This window comes from Stegodyphus dumicola, chromosome 1 (genome assembly GCF_044657685.1).
Source record: "Stegodyphus dumicola isolate Sdum_Otavi_A_Nest chromosome 1, ASM4465768v1".
NCBI lineage: Eukaryota > Metazoa > Arthropoda > Arachnida > Araneae > Eresidae > Stegodyphus > Stegodyphus dumicola.
In genome coordinates, this window is record NC_140768.1 from 93,282,458 (window position 1) to 93,301,765 (window position 19,308).

Here is a 19,308-nt window from a genome sequence, read left to right on the forward strand (position 1 = left end):
TTAGTAAAACTTAACATCCTAACAACATAATACAGCACAAAGTCCGTAAGACGGACGTCCATTATCTGGAATGATCTATAATCCGGGCCTCAAAACCACAAACGCTTTTTTTTTTTTGTATGCTTTTCGCATGCGCGTTTAATGTTACGTATGCACGTTTAGCACAAAAAACGAAGCAACTTAAACAACTTAAATTGAAAGAAATGTTTAATAAAGTAAACAAATAAATATTAAGCTTTTTTTTTTGTAAATTTTGATACTGTTTAGATCATAATTGCTCTTTATTTCATAAATTACGGTTTAATATTTTTAGTTGTATAATTTCTGCATGCCATCTTACCAGATTTAAATTGATGATCTATAATCCGGAAAAAACCCTAATCCGCAATCGCCGAAGTCCCGACGAGTCTGGATTATGGACTTTGTCCTGTATTTGAATGTTTCACTTCTGATACTAGAATCTTAACATGTTTATCTTCCCGTTATTTTCTCTAGACACAATCATGGAAAATATCAAAAATGCTTCTAATTTTATCACATGGGCAGGCATTATAGAAAGGGATTTCTTTTTTATTTATAAAGAAATTGAAAGCTTACAATTTAAAAGATTAATCTAACATGTCTTAATGCACCATACACATAACTGGCACTAGGCATTTTTGCACGTGATGCAATCTCTGTGGATACTAAATTATGTTGCCAACTGCCTTTCTAAATACTTCCAATGCCAGCTCTAAATTCTAAAAGGTTTGCCATTTCTAGATTTTGTTGTTTGGTGTGTCATTCAATTCTAAAAATTCTACCACATTAGCTCTGTAACTGGCCTTTACCATATATATTTCATATTTCTTCTGAATGTTCATATTACTAAAGAAATAAAATTAACCCTTTTTTCTGTACATTCTAAATGCATTTAGTGTTTTTTAGAATAACAGAAATCCTTAATTAAATCCAAAAATTCTAAAATAAAAAGGAAACTTGTTGAAGAAAGAAACTGAATACATAAAGAAAATCATTCTTCAAAGATATGTGCAGTTATTATTATATAAATTAGCCAATTGTTTATGATTTCAGCCTTTACTATAATTTCACATTATCTTTTTAAATAAGAGGCTTGTTTAAACCTTTGTCTGATATTGTAGTTACTTTGAGACGTAGCGATAATATGCTTCACGTCTGTGTGTGTGGGTGTGGGGGGGGGATTGGACTATTTAACTTTTACCAGATCAAGTAAACCTTAATAGGTACATTGTGGAGAGTTTACAAGTTAGGAGATAAAGTATGCAGAAACTAGCGAGAGCATTGGTTTGCATATTGAGACAAATCTCTATTTGTTAGAGAAGATGCTTAAAGAGAAGGAAATCAATAAAAACTGGGCAAAATGTTTGGGAAGGCTTCAACTTAAAATGACGGATAAATATTGACTGTTGTTGTTATAAAACATAAATGTTTTGTAGCTTTTAATGTGTAATTATCCTAATATCGTTTAAGAATCAATGTCATAAACTACATGTATTTTAAACTGAATTTTTTTAGATTTAGATTTTAATAGGGCTTTTTTAACAAATATTGTTAAAAAATAAAATTTAATAGTGGCCATGTAAATCCATAATGACTAAGATTATTAAACTACCTAATTTAATTATTGATAACTAACTATTTACCCTTAAATATTATCTCTACATATTAAAGTGAGTTATTGCCTTTCATTAATACTCACTCTGGTCTCAAGATAAAAAAATAAAAATGCAAAATTTCAAGTCAAACTTATTCTTTGCATCTAGTGAGACTTAAAATAATACAAAACAACTTATCACCTCTGGTGCTTTAATGGCTTATTGGAACCTTAAAGTATATTAACTGGGTTACAACCCCCTGGAACTCTACACAAAGCTACGACACTAACTGCATCAAAAAGAACCTGACTGACTTTCAACACTTGCCAACCGTGCCTACATCAGGCCTTTCAGGTTTGTTCTAATCAGCAGGTCTCTCTCTAGAGAAGCAGCAGCAGTGACAACATTCAGTCTTTTGTTATGAATCATGCTGATTATGATCTTACTTCTTATTTTAACTTATATCGTTTGACACAAAATCTACCTGCTATTTATGAAACTTCTAGACTGTCCAAGTATGTGACAAAATAAGGCATAAAAAAATCAACATAAAGCTAAGCTAACTGTTAGTAAAACGTAAATGTTACTTATCTTCTTTCAAATATGTCCAACTATTATAAGTGTAAAGTATTTCATGCTACTTGATAAATTGCATAAAGTTTATTTTATTCTCAAACTTATTAATAATTATGTTGATTAATTCATGTTTAGTAATAATGCATACTACTTAGGGATCTATTTTATTTTTAGGATGGTATTACAAAAGTGAAATTCAGACATAGATAATATTTTTAATTGAATTTATTTTCCCATTGGCTCATAGGTCTTTAATTTTTTTCATTAATGGTCCTTAAAAGTCCTTAAAAGTACTTAATTTCCATGTGCAGAAATGTGTGCGAACCCTGAAAAACTAACTTATTAGTACAATGTTTCAAACCATAAATGCGGTTCAAATGACACTGAATTTACATTTCAACACATTGGGCAAACATAATCCTAAAAGTGATAGAAAATACAGTCTTTTCAATTTGATAGAAGATTATGAAAAATTTAAAGATTTTTGGAAAATTAATCAAAATTTTAGTATTTTTGTGACTCTGTTTGTAGTTCTATAGAAATATGCTGACAAGAAAATTTTAGAATGAAATCCATAGAGGTTCAATCTGATATTCAGCTTAAGGAAAATTTCATCATTTTCTGTATTGGACTTTTATAAATTATACTTACCCAGACACAAATAGGCCCTCACTGTGCAATCATGCATGATTTATGTTGTCATTATTTGGCAGCACATACATTCGTGAATACATATTTTCAAGAGTGAAGCACATTGAGAGTAACATTAGAATATTGGATGACCACTGAAAATTCCCTGAGAATTGCAACCACTTCCATCAACACATATATTGATGCATTAATTCATTTCCCAAATTCAAAGCCAAATGTCAAATTTATTTTAGGATTTCTTGTAATCTTTATGATTATAGATAAAATTTATAATTAAATGTTATGTGTAAAATGTGAAATACAATCCCAAACTAATTCCATGTTGCTGTCATTATATTAAAAAAAATCATAATTGCTAAAGTTTTGATTCCTTAATTTTTTTTTAATAAAGCTGATCTGCCATTGTTAGTTTAGGCAGTGGCATCTGTACGAATCAACAATTATTTTTTTTTATATATGTGTTTTTTTATACAGTCGATTCCGGTTAATCTGACCACATCGGGAAGCTATCGTTTTGGTCCTAATAACCAGCTGGTTCGATCACATGAACATGTCCTATGTTGTAAGACAGGGACATGCAATCTGTAGCAAACAGTAAATGCACATGTAAATCATGTACTAAAATGTAATTATGAACTTTATGGTGCGGTACACACGTATGGTGAACATACATGTACAAACAAGAAATACAGTCAAACTTTTTTTCATTGAGAAAATTAATTTAGAAACAAATTTTTAAAAACAATCTCCATGATACTCAACATGCGAAGCACAATAAAAGCAATTTCTTACCAAGTTTGAGTCAACATTTGAAGTACTTAATCCAATGTGATCTGATGCATTCTCTTGACGGATTGCATGTGAACGAAATCGCCACAAACATCTAACGCAGCAATGGAACTGCCTTCATTTCCCTCCTGCATGAAATACCGATGCAAAGTTTCAATGCATTTCCTTGTATCCTGTGTTGTCACTTGCACCAACTTATTAGCGGCATCATCATCATCACTTTCTTCGTCTTCCGATGCTGTCATGTGTTTTGCTGCAACTCGAGCAACGATTGCAGCATCGTAATCTTCATTTTCATTGTAGCATTGAAGTTCGTTGGCAATGGATAAAAATTCTTCGCAATTTCGTACCTTTTGAAGTTCCACATGTAAATCATTTTCACTTTCAATGAGCATGTTCACATCCATCTCCAAAATCAAGTGTTTAAAGCCACAGTGAGAAAAACAGTTCTGAATTGCCTCACTGCTCACTTTTCGCCAGCTGTCGGCCACAAATGTAACTGCTCGTAAGATGCTGACCTTTGTACTGACTTCGCTGGCTTTTGACGATGAGGTCAGCAAACTTTCTTCAATTGTTTCAAGGATGTAATTAAACAACCTTAAAAATAAAGGGTCTTCAAATTTTGTATGATGCCCATGTCCATTGGCTGTTGGACGTCCATCAAGCAATCTAAATGAGGATGTGCTGCACAATTGTCAAGAAGAAGCAGCACTTTTTCTCGACTGGCATTGTAGCTCTCTGTCCCAATCCTTCAGCCATTCTTTAAAAATTCAGAGGTAATCCACACATTTCTGTTCGCACGATACACAACTGGTAAACTCTCCATCCTAAGTCCTTTAAAGCAGCAAGGCTTAGTGCTTTTTCCTATAACCAACAGCTTCCTCTTATCCGTTCCTGACATGTTTGAGCAGCGCAAGACATTTATGCGACCCATCACTTTTTTGGAGCCAGAGAGTGCAACATGTTTGTAACTTAACGAGCCGTCCAATATAGCACGATAATACAGCCCAGTCTTATCAGCATTGTAGATGTCATCTGCTGAAAAATTTTCAAGAAGCTTGGGCAGTTTTGTTGATTTCCATTTTTCAGCATTTCCACTATCAGCACTTTTTTTCTCGCCATGTAATTTCTTGAATTTTATGTCATGTCTTGTTTTCCATCGAGACAAGCAACCGTCCGTAACTTTAATGTCATCGTGGGCAGCTTTTTAGCGAGTTCTTCTGCTTTGCATTTGACATTGGGCCGCTTACTGGCACAGGTCGTCCAGTAACGACGGCAAACCATTCATTAAGGGCCTCAGCGACATCTGGGCCCTTGCCTTCATGCTTCCATTTTTTAAAAGTTCTTCCTCTTGCCTCGACGCTTCCATTTTTTGAAAGAAGAATGGTTGGGTACCCATTCTTCTCGCAGCTCATTCTCTTGTTTTATCAAGTGCAAAATGGTAGCATTTGTAAATCCGGCTATTTCCACCAAGCGACGCTGACTAGTGTTACGTGCTTGTTGTTTGAACTTATCCAGGAAACCAAATTTTTCAGCTAACATCAAGTCCCTTCGTGGCATTTTAGCAGGGGAGGCAAGACACATGCACAGTTCACTGGCTAAAAAGGTCTGAAGAAACCTTGTTGTATCGGGTTCAAGATGTTAAGGTTAAGAGGGAGATAAAATGCTCACCATTAAAAGCTTTGGCACTAAAATCATCCCAAAAAGGTGATGAAATGATAGCTTTCTCATGTAAATTTTAATCATGATTGACAGGCGGGAATTCCTTTTAGGTGGAGCCGGACACTCTATTGTTCCTCGAAACTCGGAGGCACAGGTCAAAGAGAATGGTGTACGTGTTCACCTCCCGTCAGTTTTGCTCTTGTCATGCACTTTAAGGAATTCCTGACATTTGATAAAGCATTTTCCTAGGGAGCTGCAACTACAGATCCTCCCATATGTCCCAGACCACCTGTATATCCGAAGTACGTGGCCTACTTGTGACTTCTCTTATTCGCTCTCACATTTTTGGTCCGCTTAAACGGAATTTAGTTCCAAATAAGCGAATAATATTAGGCTTATGTACATAGGATTTGGTCCGAAAAGGCGGCTGGTCCGATTATCTAGTGGTGCAATTAACTGGATTCGACTGTATATAATACACACTGAGCAGTTTGAACTAATATGGTCAAACCTGTGCATTTCTCTCGTAGAAGTGAAATTAAAAAATTTTTTTCATTGGTCAAACCAAAAAAATTTGAATGAAACCCGTGCAATTGCATGATTCTCTTATTTTGAAAGTCAAGTGCTGCCACTAGTGATAGAAATAATTTGCATTGCTGAAAATATCTCGTCATCTTCCAGTATGGCCTAGGAAAGTGAAAAGATTGGATACCTGGTCTATAATTTGATTAATATAATCTAGTCCTTATGGCTTCTATAGCTTACGAATCTAATGCTTATTAATCAAATATGTTTAAAATGTTCAACAGCTCAAAAAATGTTAAAAATATTCATTAAATTTTTTTTTTTTTTTTCTAAATTATCGATGATATCCCAGGGTTCGTACAGTCCTTAAGAGTCCTTCAAAGTCCTTAAATTTTTTGAAATCAATTTTTGGTCCTTAAAAGTCCTTAATTTTGGCCAAAATCAGTAGAAGGTCCTTCATTTTAATCATCTGAAATTTCTCTCTGTTTTTACGACTGCCATTTTGAGTATGAATTAGCATTTTGGAGGAATATTTTTGGCAATTCACTGACGTATATGCGTTATCTTTTGAATGGGTTCATGGGTTATAATTTGTTTCTATTTCTAATATAAATGATGGGATACTTGAGTTTCTAAGCAAGAAGTGAAACATAAGCATTTCGAAATTCATTTTTTTCTAATAAAGAGCTCTTAAACAACTTTTTGCTTTTGGGTTGTGAATTCTTTTATTAAATGGTTCTAAATTTGACAACTTGTCAACATTTTGGTGATTTTAAGATCAGTTTCTATACAAAATTTTTAATTCCGAGATCTGAGAATTTTTCGGCGATGTTTTTAAAACATCATCACATTGATAAATTTCATTAAAATAATGGTAATATATTGGAATTAAATTTAAAAAATAACATTAAAATAAAACATTTTTATTTTTCGCTGTCATATTATAAAGTTTCATTTTGGCAACTTATTATGCAGTATTTTAAATCTGGAAAATAAACAAGGTATATAGCTATAAAGAATAATTTACGAAACAGCTCTTAGTAAAAGCAAAATTAGCTATGTAACTAATTAAAATGTCTTCTTTTTAATTTTTTCATAGTAAGTGTTTTTCCCATGTAATTGTCTCAGATTATTCAGAATTCTCAGAATATGCATCAGTTTTCTCTATAAAATTAATTTTACACTTTTTCCTTCCTTTTTTTTTTTTTTTTCAAAATACTTTTGGCTTTTTTCTGTTACAGAATTGGTTGGGATAATTTTTCTGTAGTATTTTTGAGATTGCAGCATGTAAAGTTTAGAAGGATTTGAAAGCAAGATTTATAGACCCACGATTCTAGAAGATTCGAGAAATATATGACAAAATGAAAAATGTCTCCATGGTATCAACATATCAACACGTAATGGATGCTTTTTACAGAATGCGATGAATTTCTTACTTTTTGGAGAACGTCTGGAAGAACAATGGAAACATAATATTTGAATGTTTTACTCCTGATACTAGAATCTTTTATCTTAACATGTTTATCTTCCCTTTATTTTCTCTACTTTTCACTAGACAAAAGCATGGAAAATATCAAAAATGCTTCTAATCTTATCACTTGGGCAGGCATTACAGAAACAGATTTTTTTATTAATAAAGAAATTGAAAACTTACAATTTAATATGTCTAAATGCATCATACACAGAGCTGGTGCTATGCATTTTCCCACCTGATGCAATCTCTGTGTATCCTAAATTCTGCTGCCTAGTGCCCATCTAAATTCTACTTCCAATGCCTGCTCTAAATTCTAAAAGTTTTGCCATTTCTAGATTTTGTTGTTCTGTTTGTCACTAAATTCTAAAAATTCTGCCACACCAGCTCTGTAACCGGCCTTTACCATATATATTTCATATTTCTTCTGAATGTTCACATTACTAAAGAAATAAAATTCGCCGCTTTTTCTGTACAATCTAAATGCATTTAGTGTTTTTTAGAATAACAGAAATCCTTATTTAAATCCAAAAATTCTAAAATTAAAAGGAAACACGCTGAAGAAAGAAAACGAGTACATAAAGAAAATTATTCTTCAAAGATATGTGCTGTTATTATGTAAATTACCCGATTGTTTATCATTTCAGCCTTTACTATAACTTCCCATTTCTGTATCCTCATATGATAGAGTTACTGAGCGAGATTAAATTAAAATTAAATTTTATTATCTTTGACCACTAGTCCACATTTTTAGTTAGAATTTGACTGTTCTTGTTTAATTATGTCACTGTGAGCTGTAATTGACTTTGTTAGCATCAGAACATGCCTTTATGTTCTAAGTTCTTTGCCTGATATTGTAGTTACTTTCAGATACAGTGATAATTTGCTTCACGTCTATCGGGGGGGGGGAGACTAACTTTTACAAGATCAAGTAAACCTTCATAGGTACATTGTGGAGAGGTTGACAAGTTAGGAGATAAAGCAGACAGAAACTAGCGAGAACATTGGTTTGCATATTGAGACAAATTTCTAATTATTGTGTGAAAATATCGATAATTAAAGAGAAGGAGATCGATATAAACTAGCTGAAATGTTTGGGAAGACTTGTAGAGACATTAGGTATTTTTGAAAACAGGAAAGATTAAAAAATTAACAACGCTTTGCCGGGAATCGAACTGCGGACCTCTGGAATACCGCTACCAGTGTGCAAGCCACTACACCACAAAGAGTCGCCAAGAAAGTGGGAGAAATATCTTATATACTCCCTTTTAAAGGGCGACTGGGGTTTTTAGGGGATCCAGTCGCCAAATCCTTTGTGTGGAGGACCATCAAGTAACACCATCAAGTATCCATCAACACCATCAAGTAAAACTTATTCTTTGCATCTACTGAGACTTATATATGAAACAACTTATCACCTCTGGTGCTTTAATGGCTTATTTGAACCTTAAAGTATATTAACTGGGTTACAACCGCTGGAACTCTACACAAAGCTATGACGTTAACTGCATTAAGCAGAGCTTGACTAACTTTCAACATTTGCCAACCATGCTTACATCAGGTCTTTCAGGTTTGTTCCAATCAGCAGGTCTCTCTCTAGACAAGCAGCACTGGTGAAAACATTCAGTCTTTTAGTTATGAATCATGCTGATTATGATCTCACTTCTCATTTTAACCTATGCCCAGGGTTCGTACGGTCCTTAAGAGTCCTTAAAAGTCTTTAGATTTTTTGGAATCGATTTTTGGTCCTTAAAAGTCCTTAATTTTGGCCAAAATGAGCAGAAGGTCCTTAATTTTAATCATCTGGAATTTCTGTCTGTTTTTACGACTGCCATTTTTAGTGCGAATTAGCATTTTGAGGAATATTTTTGGCGATTCACTGCCATATATATAGTTATCTTTTGAATGGGTTCATGAGTTATAATTTCTTTCTACTTCTAATATGAATGATGGGGTACTAGAGCTTCTAAGCGATACATAAGCATTTCGAAATTAATATTTTCTAGTAAAGAGCTCTTAAACAACTTTTCGCTTTTGGGGATGTGAATTCTTTTATTAAACGGTTCTAAATTTGGTGACTTTTCAACATTTTGGCGATTTTAAGATTAATTTCTACAGAAACTTTTTAATTCCGAGAACTGAGAATTTTCCGACGATTTTTTTTTAAACATCGTAACATTGATAAATTTTATTATTAAAATAATAGTAATATATTGAAATTATATTTAAAAAATAACATTGAAATAAAAAATTTTTATTTTTCGCTGTAATAATATAAAGTTTCATTTTGGCAACTTATTATACAATATTTTAAATCTGAAAAATAAACAAGATGTAATGCTATAAAGCACAATTTACGAAACAGCTTTTAGCAAAAGCAAAATTAGCTATATATTTAATTAAAAATGGTTTGTTTTTAATTTTTTCATAGTAAGCGTTTTTCCCATGTAATTGTCTCAGAATATTCAAAATTCTCAGAATGTGCATCAGTTTTCTTTATAAAATTATTTTATACTTTTTCTCTCCTATTTTTTCCCAAAATATTTCTGGCTTTTTGCTGTTACAGAATTGGTAAGGATAATTTTTCTTTAGGATTTTAGACATTGCAGCTTGGAAAGTTTAGAAGGATTTGAAGGCAAAATTTATAGACCCACGATTCTAGAAGATTCGAGAAATATATGACAAAATGAAAAATGTCTCCATGGTATCAACACTTAATAGATGTATTTTACAGAAAGTTTGCAATGAATTCCTTAATTTTTGGAGAACATCTGGAAGAACAATGAAAGCATAATATTTGAATGTTTTACTTCTGATACTAAAATCTTAACATATTTATCTTCTCTTTATTTTCTCTACTTTTCACTAGACAGAAGCATGGAAAATATCAAAAATGCTTCTGATCTTATCACATGGGCAGGCTTTATAGAAAGGAATTTTTTTATTAATAAAGAAATTGAAAACTTCAATTTAAAAGATGCATCTAATATTTCTTAATGCATCATACACATAGCTGGCACTAGGCATTTTCTCACCTGATGCAATCTCTGTGGATCCTAAATTCTGCTGCCTAGTGCCTTTCTAAATTCTGCTTCCAATGCCTGCTCTAAATTCTAAAAGTTTTACCATTCCTAGATTTTGTTGCTCGGTGTGTCACTAAATTCTAGAAATTCTGCCACATCAGCCATAACTGGCCTTTACTATATATATTTTATATTGCTTCCGAATGTTCATATTACTAAAGAAATAAAATTAGCCTCTTTTTCTGTACATTCTAAATGCATTTAGTATTTTCTAGAATATCAGAAATCCTTAATTAAATCCAAAAATTCTAAAATGAAAAGGAAACGTGTTGAAGAGAGAAACTGAATACATAAAGGAAATTATTCTTCAAAGATATCTGCAATTATTATTATGTAAATTACATAATTGTTTGTGATTTTAACCTTTACTTTAATTCCCCATTTGTATTTCCTCATATGATAGAGTTATTGAGCCAGATTAAATTAAATCTAAATTGTATAATCTTTGACCACAAGTCCACATTATTAATTTGAATTTGACTGTTCTTGTTTAATTACGTCACCATGAGCTTTAATTGATTTTGTTAGCATCAGAACATGCCTTTATGTTCTAAGCTATTTTTAAATAAGAGGCTTATTTAAACCTTTGTCTGATATTGTAGCTAATGTGAGACATAGCGAAGCCCATTAGTGGCCGAGCGGTAGAGACATTGAACACTGGTAGTTCGGTCAGAGGTTTGAATCCCGCGAACGGACTGGCTGCAGGGGCGTTTTTGTGGTTTTCCAGATGTGTAACGTGTATACGAGCCAGTTTCCCTTAGAAAGTAATCCACAAAGGCATCTCTTCCTTTAGGCATATAGCCCTTGTGTGCTTTGCCATAATTGAATAACCCAATTCAGACATAGCGATAATATGCTTCACGCCTGTTGGGAGTTTAGGACTATTTAACTTTTACCAGATCAATTAAACCCTCATAGGTACATTGTGGAGAGGTTGACAAGTTAGGAGATAAAGACACAGAAACCAGGGAGAGCATTGATTTGCATATTGAGACAAATCTCTAATTGTTAGAAAAGATGCTTAAAGAGAAGGAAATCAATATAAACTAGCAAAATGTCTGAGAAGGTTTCAAATTAAAATGACAGATAAATATTTTGTTGATTGTTGTTACAAAACATAAATGTTCTGTAGCTTTTAATGCGTAATTATCTTAATGTCATTTAAGAATCTGTGTCATAAATTACATATACTTTAAACTGTAAAATTTTATTAGATTTTGATTTTAATAGGGCTTTTTTAACAAATATTGTTAAAAAATATAATTTAATAGTGGTCATGCAAATACATAATGACTAAGGTTATCAAACTACCTAATTTAATTATTTATAACTAACTGCTTACCCTTAAAAATTACATCTACATATTAAAGTGAGTTATTGCCTTTCATTAATACTCACTGTGGTCACAAGATAAAATATAAAAATGTAAAAATTCAAGTAAAACATATTCTACTATGCATCCATTTAGACTTAAAATAATACAAAACAACTTATCACCTCTGGTGCTTTAATGGCTTATTGGAACCTTAAAGTATATTAACTGGGTTATAATCCCTGGATATGTACACGAAGCTACGACACTAACTGCATCAAACTGAGCCTGACTAACTTTCAACACTTGCCAATCTTGCCTACATCAGGCCTTTCAGGTTTGTTCTAATCAACAGGTCTCTCTCTAGACAAGCAGCACTGGTGACAACATTCAGTCTTTTAGTTATGAATCATGCTGATTATTATCTTACTTCTCATTTTAACCTATTCAGTTTGACATAAAATCTGCCTGCTTATTTACTAAACCTCTAGACTGAGCAAGTATGTGACAAAATGAGACATAAAAAAAAATCAACATAAAGCTAACTGTTAGTAAAACGTAAATGTCAATTGTCTTCTTTCAAATATGACCAACAATTATAAGTGTAAAATATTTAATGCAACTTGATAAATTGCATAAAGTTTATTTTATACTCAAAATTATTGACAATTATGTTAATTAATTCATGTTTAGTAATAATGCATACTACTTAGGGATCTATTTTATTTTTAGGATGGTATTGCAAAAGGGAAATTCAGGCATCGATAATATCTTCAATTGAATTTATTCAGTTCCCATTTGCTCATAGGTCCTTAATTTTTTTCATTAATGGTCCTTAAATGTACTTAATTTCCGTGTGCAGAAATGTGTACGAACCCTGATGCCGTTTGACATAAAATCTCCCTACTGTTTGCTAAACCTCTAGACTGACCAAGTATGTGACAAAATGAGACATTAAAAAATAAAAATAAATAAATAAAAAATTCAGCATAAAGCTAACTATTAGTGAAACATAAATGTCACTTAGCTTCTTTTAAATATGTCCAAGTATTATAAGTGTCAAATATTTAATGCTACTTGATAAACTGCATGAACTTTATTTTATTCTCAAACTTATTAATAATTATGTTAGTTAATTCATGTTTAGTAATAATGCATATTACTTAGGGATCTATTTTATTTTCAGGATGGTATTACAAAACTGAAATTCAGGCATAGAATAATATTTTTAATTGAATTTATTCAGTTCCCATTTGCTCATAGGTCCTTAATTTTTTTCATTAATGGTACTTAAAAGTCCTTAAAAGTAATTAATTTCCGTGTGCAGAAATGTGTACGAACCCTGTATCTGAGCTTTATTAACAAAAGTCACCCAGAAGATCAGGTAAACAGTAATGTTTTTATCGCATTGGTAAACAAAACTAATGAGATGTAAAACATATTAAAAATGTGTCGGTGTCTTAGCTGCTATAACTCATGAATTTATCAACATAAAAAAGGTAAAGGTTTTTCATTTCTGCCTGTTAGAATTATGCATTGACCCAAATAAGAGCCACAAGCAGTTTTCCTCAAGTACTGTTCTAAAAAGACCTTTGCTTTTTGTTCCCCGTTTTCAAAATGTTTTTCAATATTTTATGGTTTTTTTTTTTTTTCCAAATTTTATGTTGTCAACTATGATAAACCTGATAAATAGTTTTTTTTTTTTTTTTTTCATGTGACAGTTCTTATTGTCATTGGTGACCAAAAGATATTTTAGTTATTTTTTTTTAACGGGACACCATTTAGCATCATACACCTGATATGGCCACAGTCTTGCTGAAAGACTTTTTGCACTTTTTTTTAAGAAATAAACTACCAGAACTATAGCTTTCTAAAATGAAGTGATTACTACTTCATTGGGACTTTAATAATGTACAACCACTGGTCACTTCAGTTCCTTGGATAGGATTATTATCTGTAGCCTTTTTAATTCCTATTTAATATTTTCAATTATTTGGATTATCTATGTAATGAACACTCTCACTACCACCATATCTGAAAATGATTTATATTCGTGTAAACATGAAATAATTTTGGTATTGAATATGACCTCTTTATGGCGAATACTTCTGCAAGTGACCAAAATCATTTGGACCTATAAATGCTCATCTTAACAAAGATTCATTGTGTTTTTAAAACAAACTGTTTTATAATATGATGGCATTAAGCTTGAAAAAAAGTAACATATACATATTTGGTGCTTCGGGGATTAAAGCAGCCACTACAAGCACTTTGGCAAAACTAGAAAACACTATGGTAACCAACAAAAATTAAACACTATTATAATATATATTATATGTGTGCATGATGCCAAATTTAAGCAGTTGTCTTATTATTTTTGAGAGAAAACAGGTTGTTGTGTACATAGGAAGAATGTCAGCTGTGTTCTGTCTATGTACATGATTTGTTTTCATTGCACGTATTCGGCATTGCAGACATTAAACATAATATATATTGGGTCATCTGGAAAGTTCTGCAGTTTTTTTATTATAGGCACAAATGAAGTTGTACAAAAACATTAGAAATTTCATTGAATCACATATCAATAGTTTTTTGCCATATCTCCGGGTGTAGGAAAATTGGTTTTTAAAAAAGTCATTCATTTTATTCATGAAGTTATCGAGATGCTCTTTGACAATCACCAAAGAAGTGATCTCCAGGCTGTTAGAGGATTTTGAAGTAATTGAGAGAGAGGAAAATCTAAGGAAGCAAAGCCTAGATAATATGGAGAGTGACACAAGTCATCTCAGCCATATCATCTCAGCCATGTGTAAGTCTTTGTCTGACATTCATTGAAATATGAGGCCAAGATTGTCATGATGGAAGACAACTCCACAATGATTGGTCAATTCTGGGCTGTTTGTTTTAATTTCTGCTTTTAAAGCTGCCACAGGGTTTGTAGCGGTCCTTATAAGTGCTTATAAGTCCTTATATTTGAAAATAAAATATAAAGGCCCTTATAGGTGCTTACTTTTTCTTTAAAGCCCTTATTTTTTTGTTTTTAGTGCTTATTTTTTGCTTTTAGTGCTTTTTTTTAATGAATGCGCTATTTTCCCCGTACCAAAGCCGAAACTAAATAAACAACTTTTCTTCCTAATGTAATGTCAGATGGTGAGTCATACTCCCGGAAATAGCTTTTCCCCCTTTCTCTGCATTAACATAACCTTTGGTGTGCACGAAGAGTAGACAGGTGCCCGTCCTTCTTTCTATTGGTCAAAGAATTGCGAAAGCAGTAGAAAATTCCGCTACATTCGGCATTCTTTTCCTCCCACCCAAATACTATACACGTTTGAATTTCTATCAAGATCTTAAAAATTTGCATTCTCGTTCCGCTTGATCAGTTCATATTCGTGTTTATTATGATCGTTATGCTTATATTATGAGCATGTATGAATGTTTATAATAACATAGTTGCAGTAACTGCTGAAGTATAGGAAACTTCCAAAAATGGTTCTCTTTTAACACAGATTAGCTTTCTAAGGAATAATATTTGGAATGGCTTAAATAAAGGGAAAGTAATCGAATAGTCAAAATAATTTCTTTTTTTTTTTTTTTTTTTTTTTTGACCAATATATTATACAGTACGAAGGTTGGGAGGTCTCGCCTTTCTTCGCAAAATCTTGAATATTGAAACCGTTACAGTTCGCTGCAAAACAAGCAACGGACCTTTTTTTTTTTTGGTAGCTTTGGATTGAATAGGACTAAAAGTTCTGCGGTCTACCAACCCAAGCGAAGAATGATTCTATTCCGGAAATTTAATGCCATCTGTTGAAAATTAGAATGAAAAACACCCCAGTTATTTAGTTCTTTATTCTCCCAATACCGGCAGTTGTTGATTCCGATTGCATAATATCACGTAGGGAAGAATTACGGCGCACGTATTGCGCAATAACGTTTGCGATATTTTCCAGAGATAATTAATTTTGATGTTCAGTCCGAGATTTGTTTATGAACACTTAAAAGAGTTTTACTGTGCTTGCTAAGCAGAATTTTTTTTTTTTTTTTTTTTTAATATTTTCGTTGGTTTACTTTTATATGATGCACTACAGTCTACCCCCCCTCCGCTCCTTCAAGTTACGCTCGACTGTCCGAATATTCGCCAATTTCCAAGTGTGCGGGTTAGTAAACCTTTTACTGTCAAAGATGACTGCATGAAGCAAATTTCTGTCTTCTGATTTCAGAAATGTTCCTCTTTTTTACTTAAATTACTTTGCTTGCAATATCTGTTAAGAGAAAACTGATATACAATGAAAATTTAGATTTAAATTATTTAAATATCAATATGAGTGGAAAAATAAATTGTATTTATTATTAGGTTCCAAGCGAATACAATAAATATACCTTATTATTAATTATTTTCTCTATTTTAAACTGAAATTTCATCATTAAATCTTGTAATATAGTTTAGTTCTTCATAGTTTTTTTTTTTCTCTCATTGTAAACAAGTTCTGTAAATTGAACTATTATTTAAAACTAAAAAAAAAAAAAAAAAAAAAAAAAAAAAAGTAATTATTTTTTATGGTTGAGGTAATGCTTGTTGTCTCTTAATAAGTACTTCATTTCTCATATTTTAAATTACAAGTCTAATTTTTAAGGTTATGCAGTTGTGTATGATGTAATTAGACAGGTGCTTAATTTTTTTCTTAAAATGTGCTTGAAAAGTGCTTATAGGTGCTTATTTTTTTAACTAAAATGTGGCTATGAACCCTGTGCCATTTGGAAATGGTATTTTTCAGAATTTATTTTCTACTTTGGTGGCAACAGTTCATAGTATAGTCTTACCATAGACAAATCGTTCTTTTTTTGGGGTTGCACTTCCCTCTCAATGTTACTTACTAAAGGAGTTTCTTTTGTCTTACCTCATAATCTTTTTCTTGTAACATTATTGCATAGTATCACTTACGACTTGCAATAATGAGCTGTTTAAAAAAAAAAGAACTTCTTTATTCCTTTTCAGCACAGTATCACATGCCAGAACTCGGGCAAATGTATTCTGTTATATAAAAGTATGGAATACCAATATGTCATAGCAGGTTAGTTACCTAGTCTTCTTCAAGCAATCATGTACAGTCAAAAGTTGTTAATTTGGACACCTATAATCCGGACCGCAAAGCTGCAAACTTTCTGCGCATGCGTCGTGTTGAAGCATGCGCGTAAGATCTGCGAATATGCGTGTGCGCATGCGCATAATATGTTTACGCATGCGCGTATAATGTATAACGGTCGGTATAAGCTAAGCTAAAATTATCTAATTATCTATTTCAGTTAATATTGCAGATTGCGTTGTTCCTTAATCTTCGATTGAATTGGATCTGGCTTATTATTTTTTGCAGACTGTTAGAGCAATTTGATAAAAGTAAGCTTGAACTTTCGATTATGTCAAATAGAATTTCCGATATATATTTACTAATATGTAAAGGATCTACAAAGCGAAAGTATGTTTCAAAGTCCATTAAATAAAAAGTGGAATTGCTGCAAAAATAGATAAAGGCATAATCCTTTGTTTATCTAACCATTCCGAAATCTGTTTATCAAATTCGTGCTGCTCTGTGGCCGGGGGGGGGACGCCGCAGCGTGCAATGAATTGGAAGTTCATTGCAGCACTATCCTTATCTTAAGGGCAGATGTTTTTATTTTATTTGGCTTATAATTCCTTACTAAATGTAGTATTTCATCTCGATGTACTCCATCTGATATGATTTAAATCAAATTCCTCGTCATTATAATTCGCTTCCGATAGCGAAGAAAGTAACAGAGGTTATTGAAAATGAAAAAATTTCGATTGACAAATTAGTCGGTATTCTCGACACAGCAATTATAGCGCTTGGACAGCGGAACTTTGTAACTGAACAAGAAATTATGTCTGTTTATAGAATTAAAGAGATCATAATTGTTCTTTATTTCATAAATTATGGTTTCATATTTTTAATTTTATTTCTGCATGCCATCTTACCAGATTTAAACTGATGATCTATAATACTTAATCGCCGAAGTCCCAACGAGTCCGTATTAACGACTTTTGACTGTACTACACTTTTTGGAATATTTAGTCTCTCTGATAGCTCCTAAACTGTATAACATGGATTTTCAGTGATAACTTCTTTTAATAAATCCTTATTTACAGAAGATGTTTGTTCAGAGTGGGCTTCATCATCAAGATTCAAATTTCTACACTTGAATCTTCTCGAATCGCTTTTGAAATGTATAATCAGAAATAGAATTTTGTCCTGTAAAGCACGAAGTTTATGAGTGATCTCACAATTTTTTGTCTTAATAGGATGAAAATTAACTTTTGGATTCTCTATTCTTAGCCCTTTTTAAATAAATAAAAAAAACCTGAAAGCTTTCAGATTTTACATTGCGCCCAAAGGTGCATTTTTTAAATGTTTTGTGTGTTACCTTTATTTATTAAATATCATGTTCTTTGCACTTAAACCTTAAAATTCAGTTCAACAGCGATATCACAAAATAATTTTAAAATGAACATGTCTTTAGAATTTCCTATATGCGGTCTCATGCACTGGAGATAAAAATGTTTTTTTTTTTTCCTATACAGTGTTGCCATTACTCACTTTGAAATCGTTGAGTTTACTAAGAAAAAAATTCATTAAAGTGTTACAAAATATGAAATAGATAATAAAAGAGATTCCAAATTTGGTCTTCCAGATGCCCATAATCGGGTGGAAACATACATTATTCAAAATTTGATGGCTGTAGGTACCGTTGTTTTATTACAATGCGAGAAACATACATACATTTATGCAGATTCTTCATTATTTAATTTCTTTAAATATAATACAGGGCTCTAATATTTGGTGGCTACAATTTAAAAAGTGAATCAACGTTTACAGTAGATCAGCACAAAATGCCAAAACGAAATTAATAGTACTCCTGCGCAAATTGGCCCATTGGATGGGGGGGGGGAAAGTGCCACAATGTATGCTAGAATTATGCATGATCAGAACAGACAATATTTATGCAACTTCTTTTATCATGGTCACTTATTGTCAGCAATAACAAAATAATTAGCAATAACAAAATGCATTTAGTAAATAAGCCAATTTGAAAAACTGCAGAACACTCTTGATGACTCAATATTATGATACATTATTGTTATGAGAAGCTTACTGTTAGCACCATTAGTTTACCAATTCTGGTGACTTATTTTCTGATTTTGGCAATTTACTGAGGAGACTGCTTTAATTCTGAAGTACTCATACTTAGATGATGAATAAAGTTTTTTTTTTTTTTTTTTTTCATTGCATAAATAAAAGCTCATTATTTTTTTTAAACTTTAATAATGATTGTGTGTAGAGAAAACTGAAGTTAATTAGAAAGTATACTTAAATTTTAAGCCTTAATTTAAAAGTGTTTAGAACTTCAACATAAAAGTATTTTAGAACAGTTTTTTTATAATGTAGTAGTGCAAAAAGGAAGCAAATATATTTATGTTCTTGTTTTTCAGATTACAATATATTTTTTTAGTAAAATTTTAAAATATTGTTTTAGCTTTTTTTTTCCCTTTTAAAAAGTAAATTTTGTTAATTCTTTAAGAAGATGTAAGTTTATTTTCTTTGTTTTGAG

At 31.9% G+C, this 19,308-nt stretch overlaps 1 protein-coding gene across 4 annotated transcripts in view; it reads left to right on the plus strand.

Moving 5' to 3' along the window:
• The window catches only part of LOC118198315 (CWF19-like protein 2), a 124,747-nt gene that overhangs the window by 18,672 nt on the left and 86,767 nt on the right, over positions 1–19,308 (plus strand). The gene's annotated exons all lie outside the window — the stretch shown is intronic.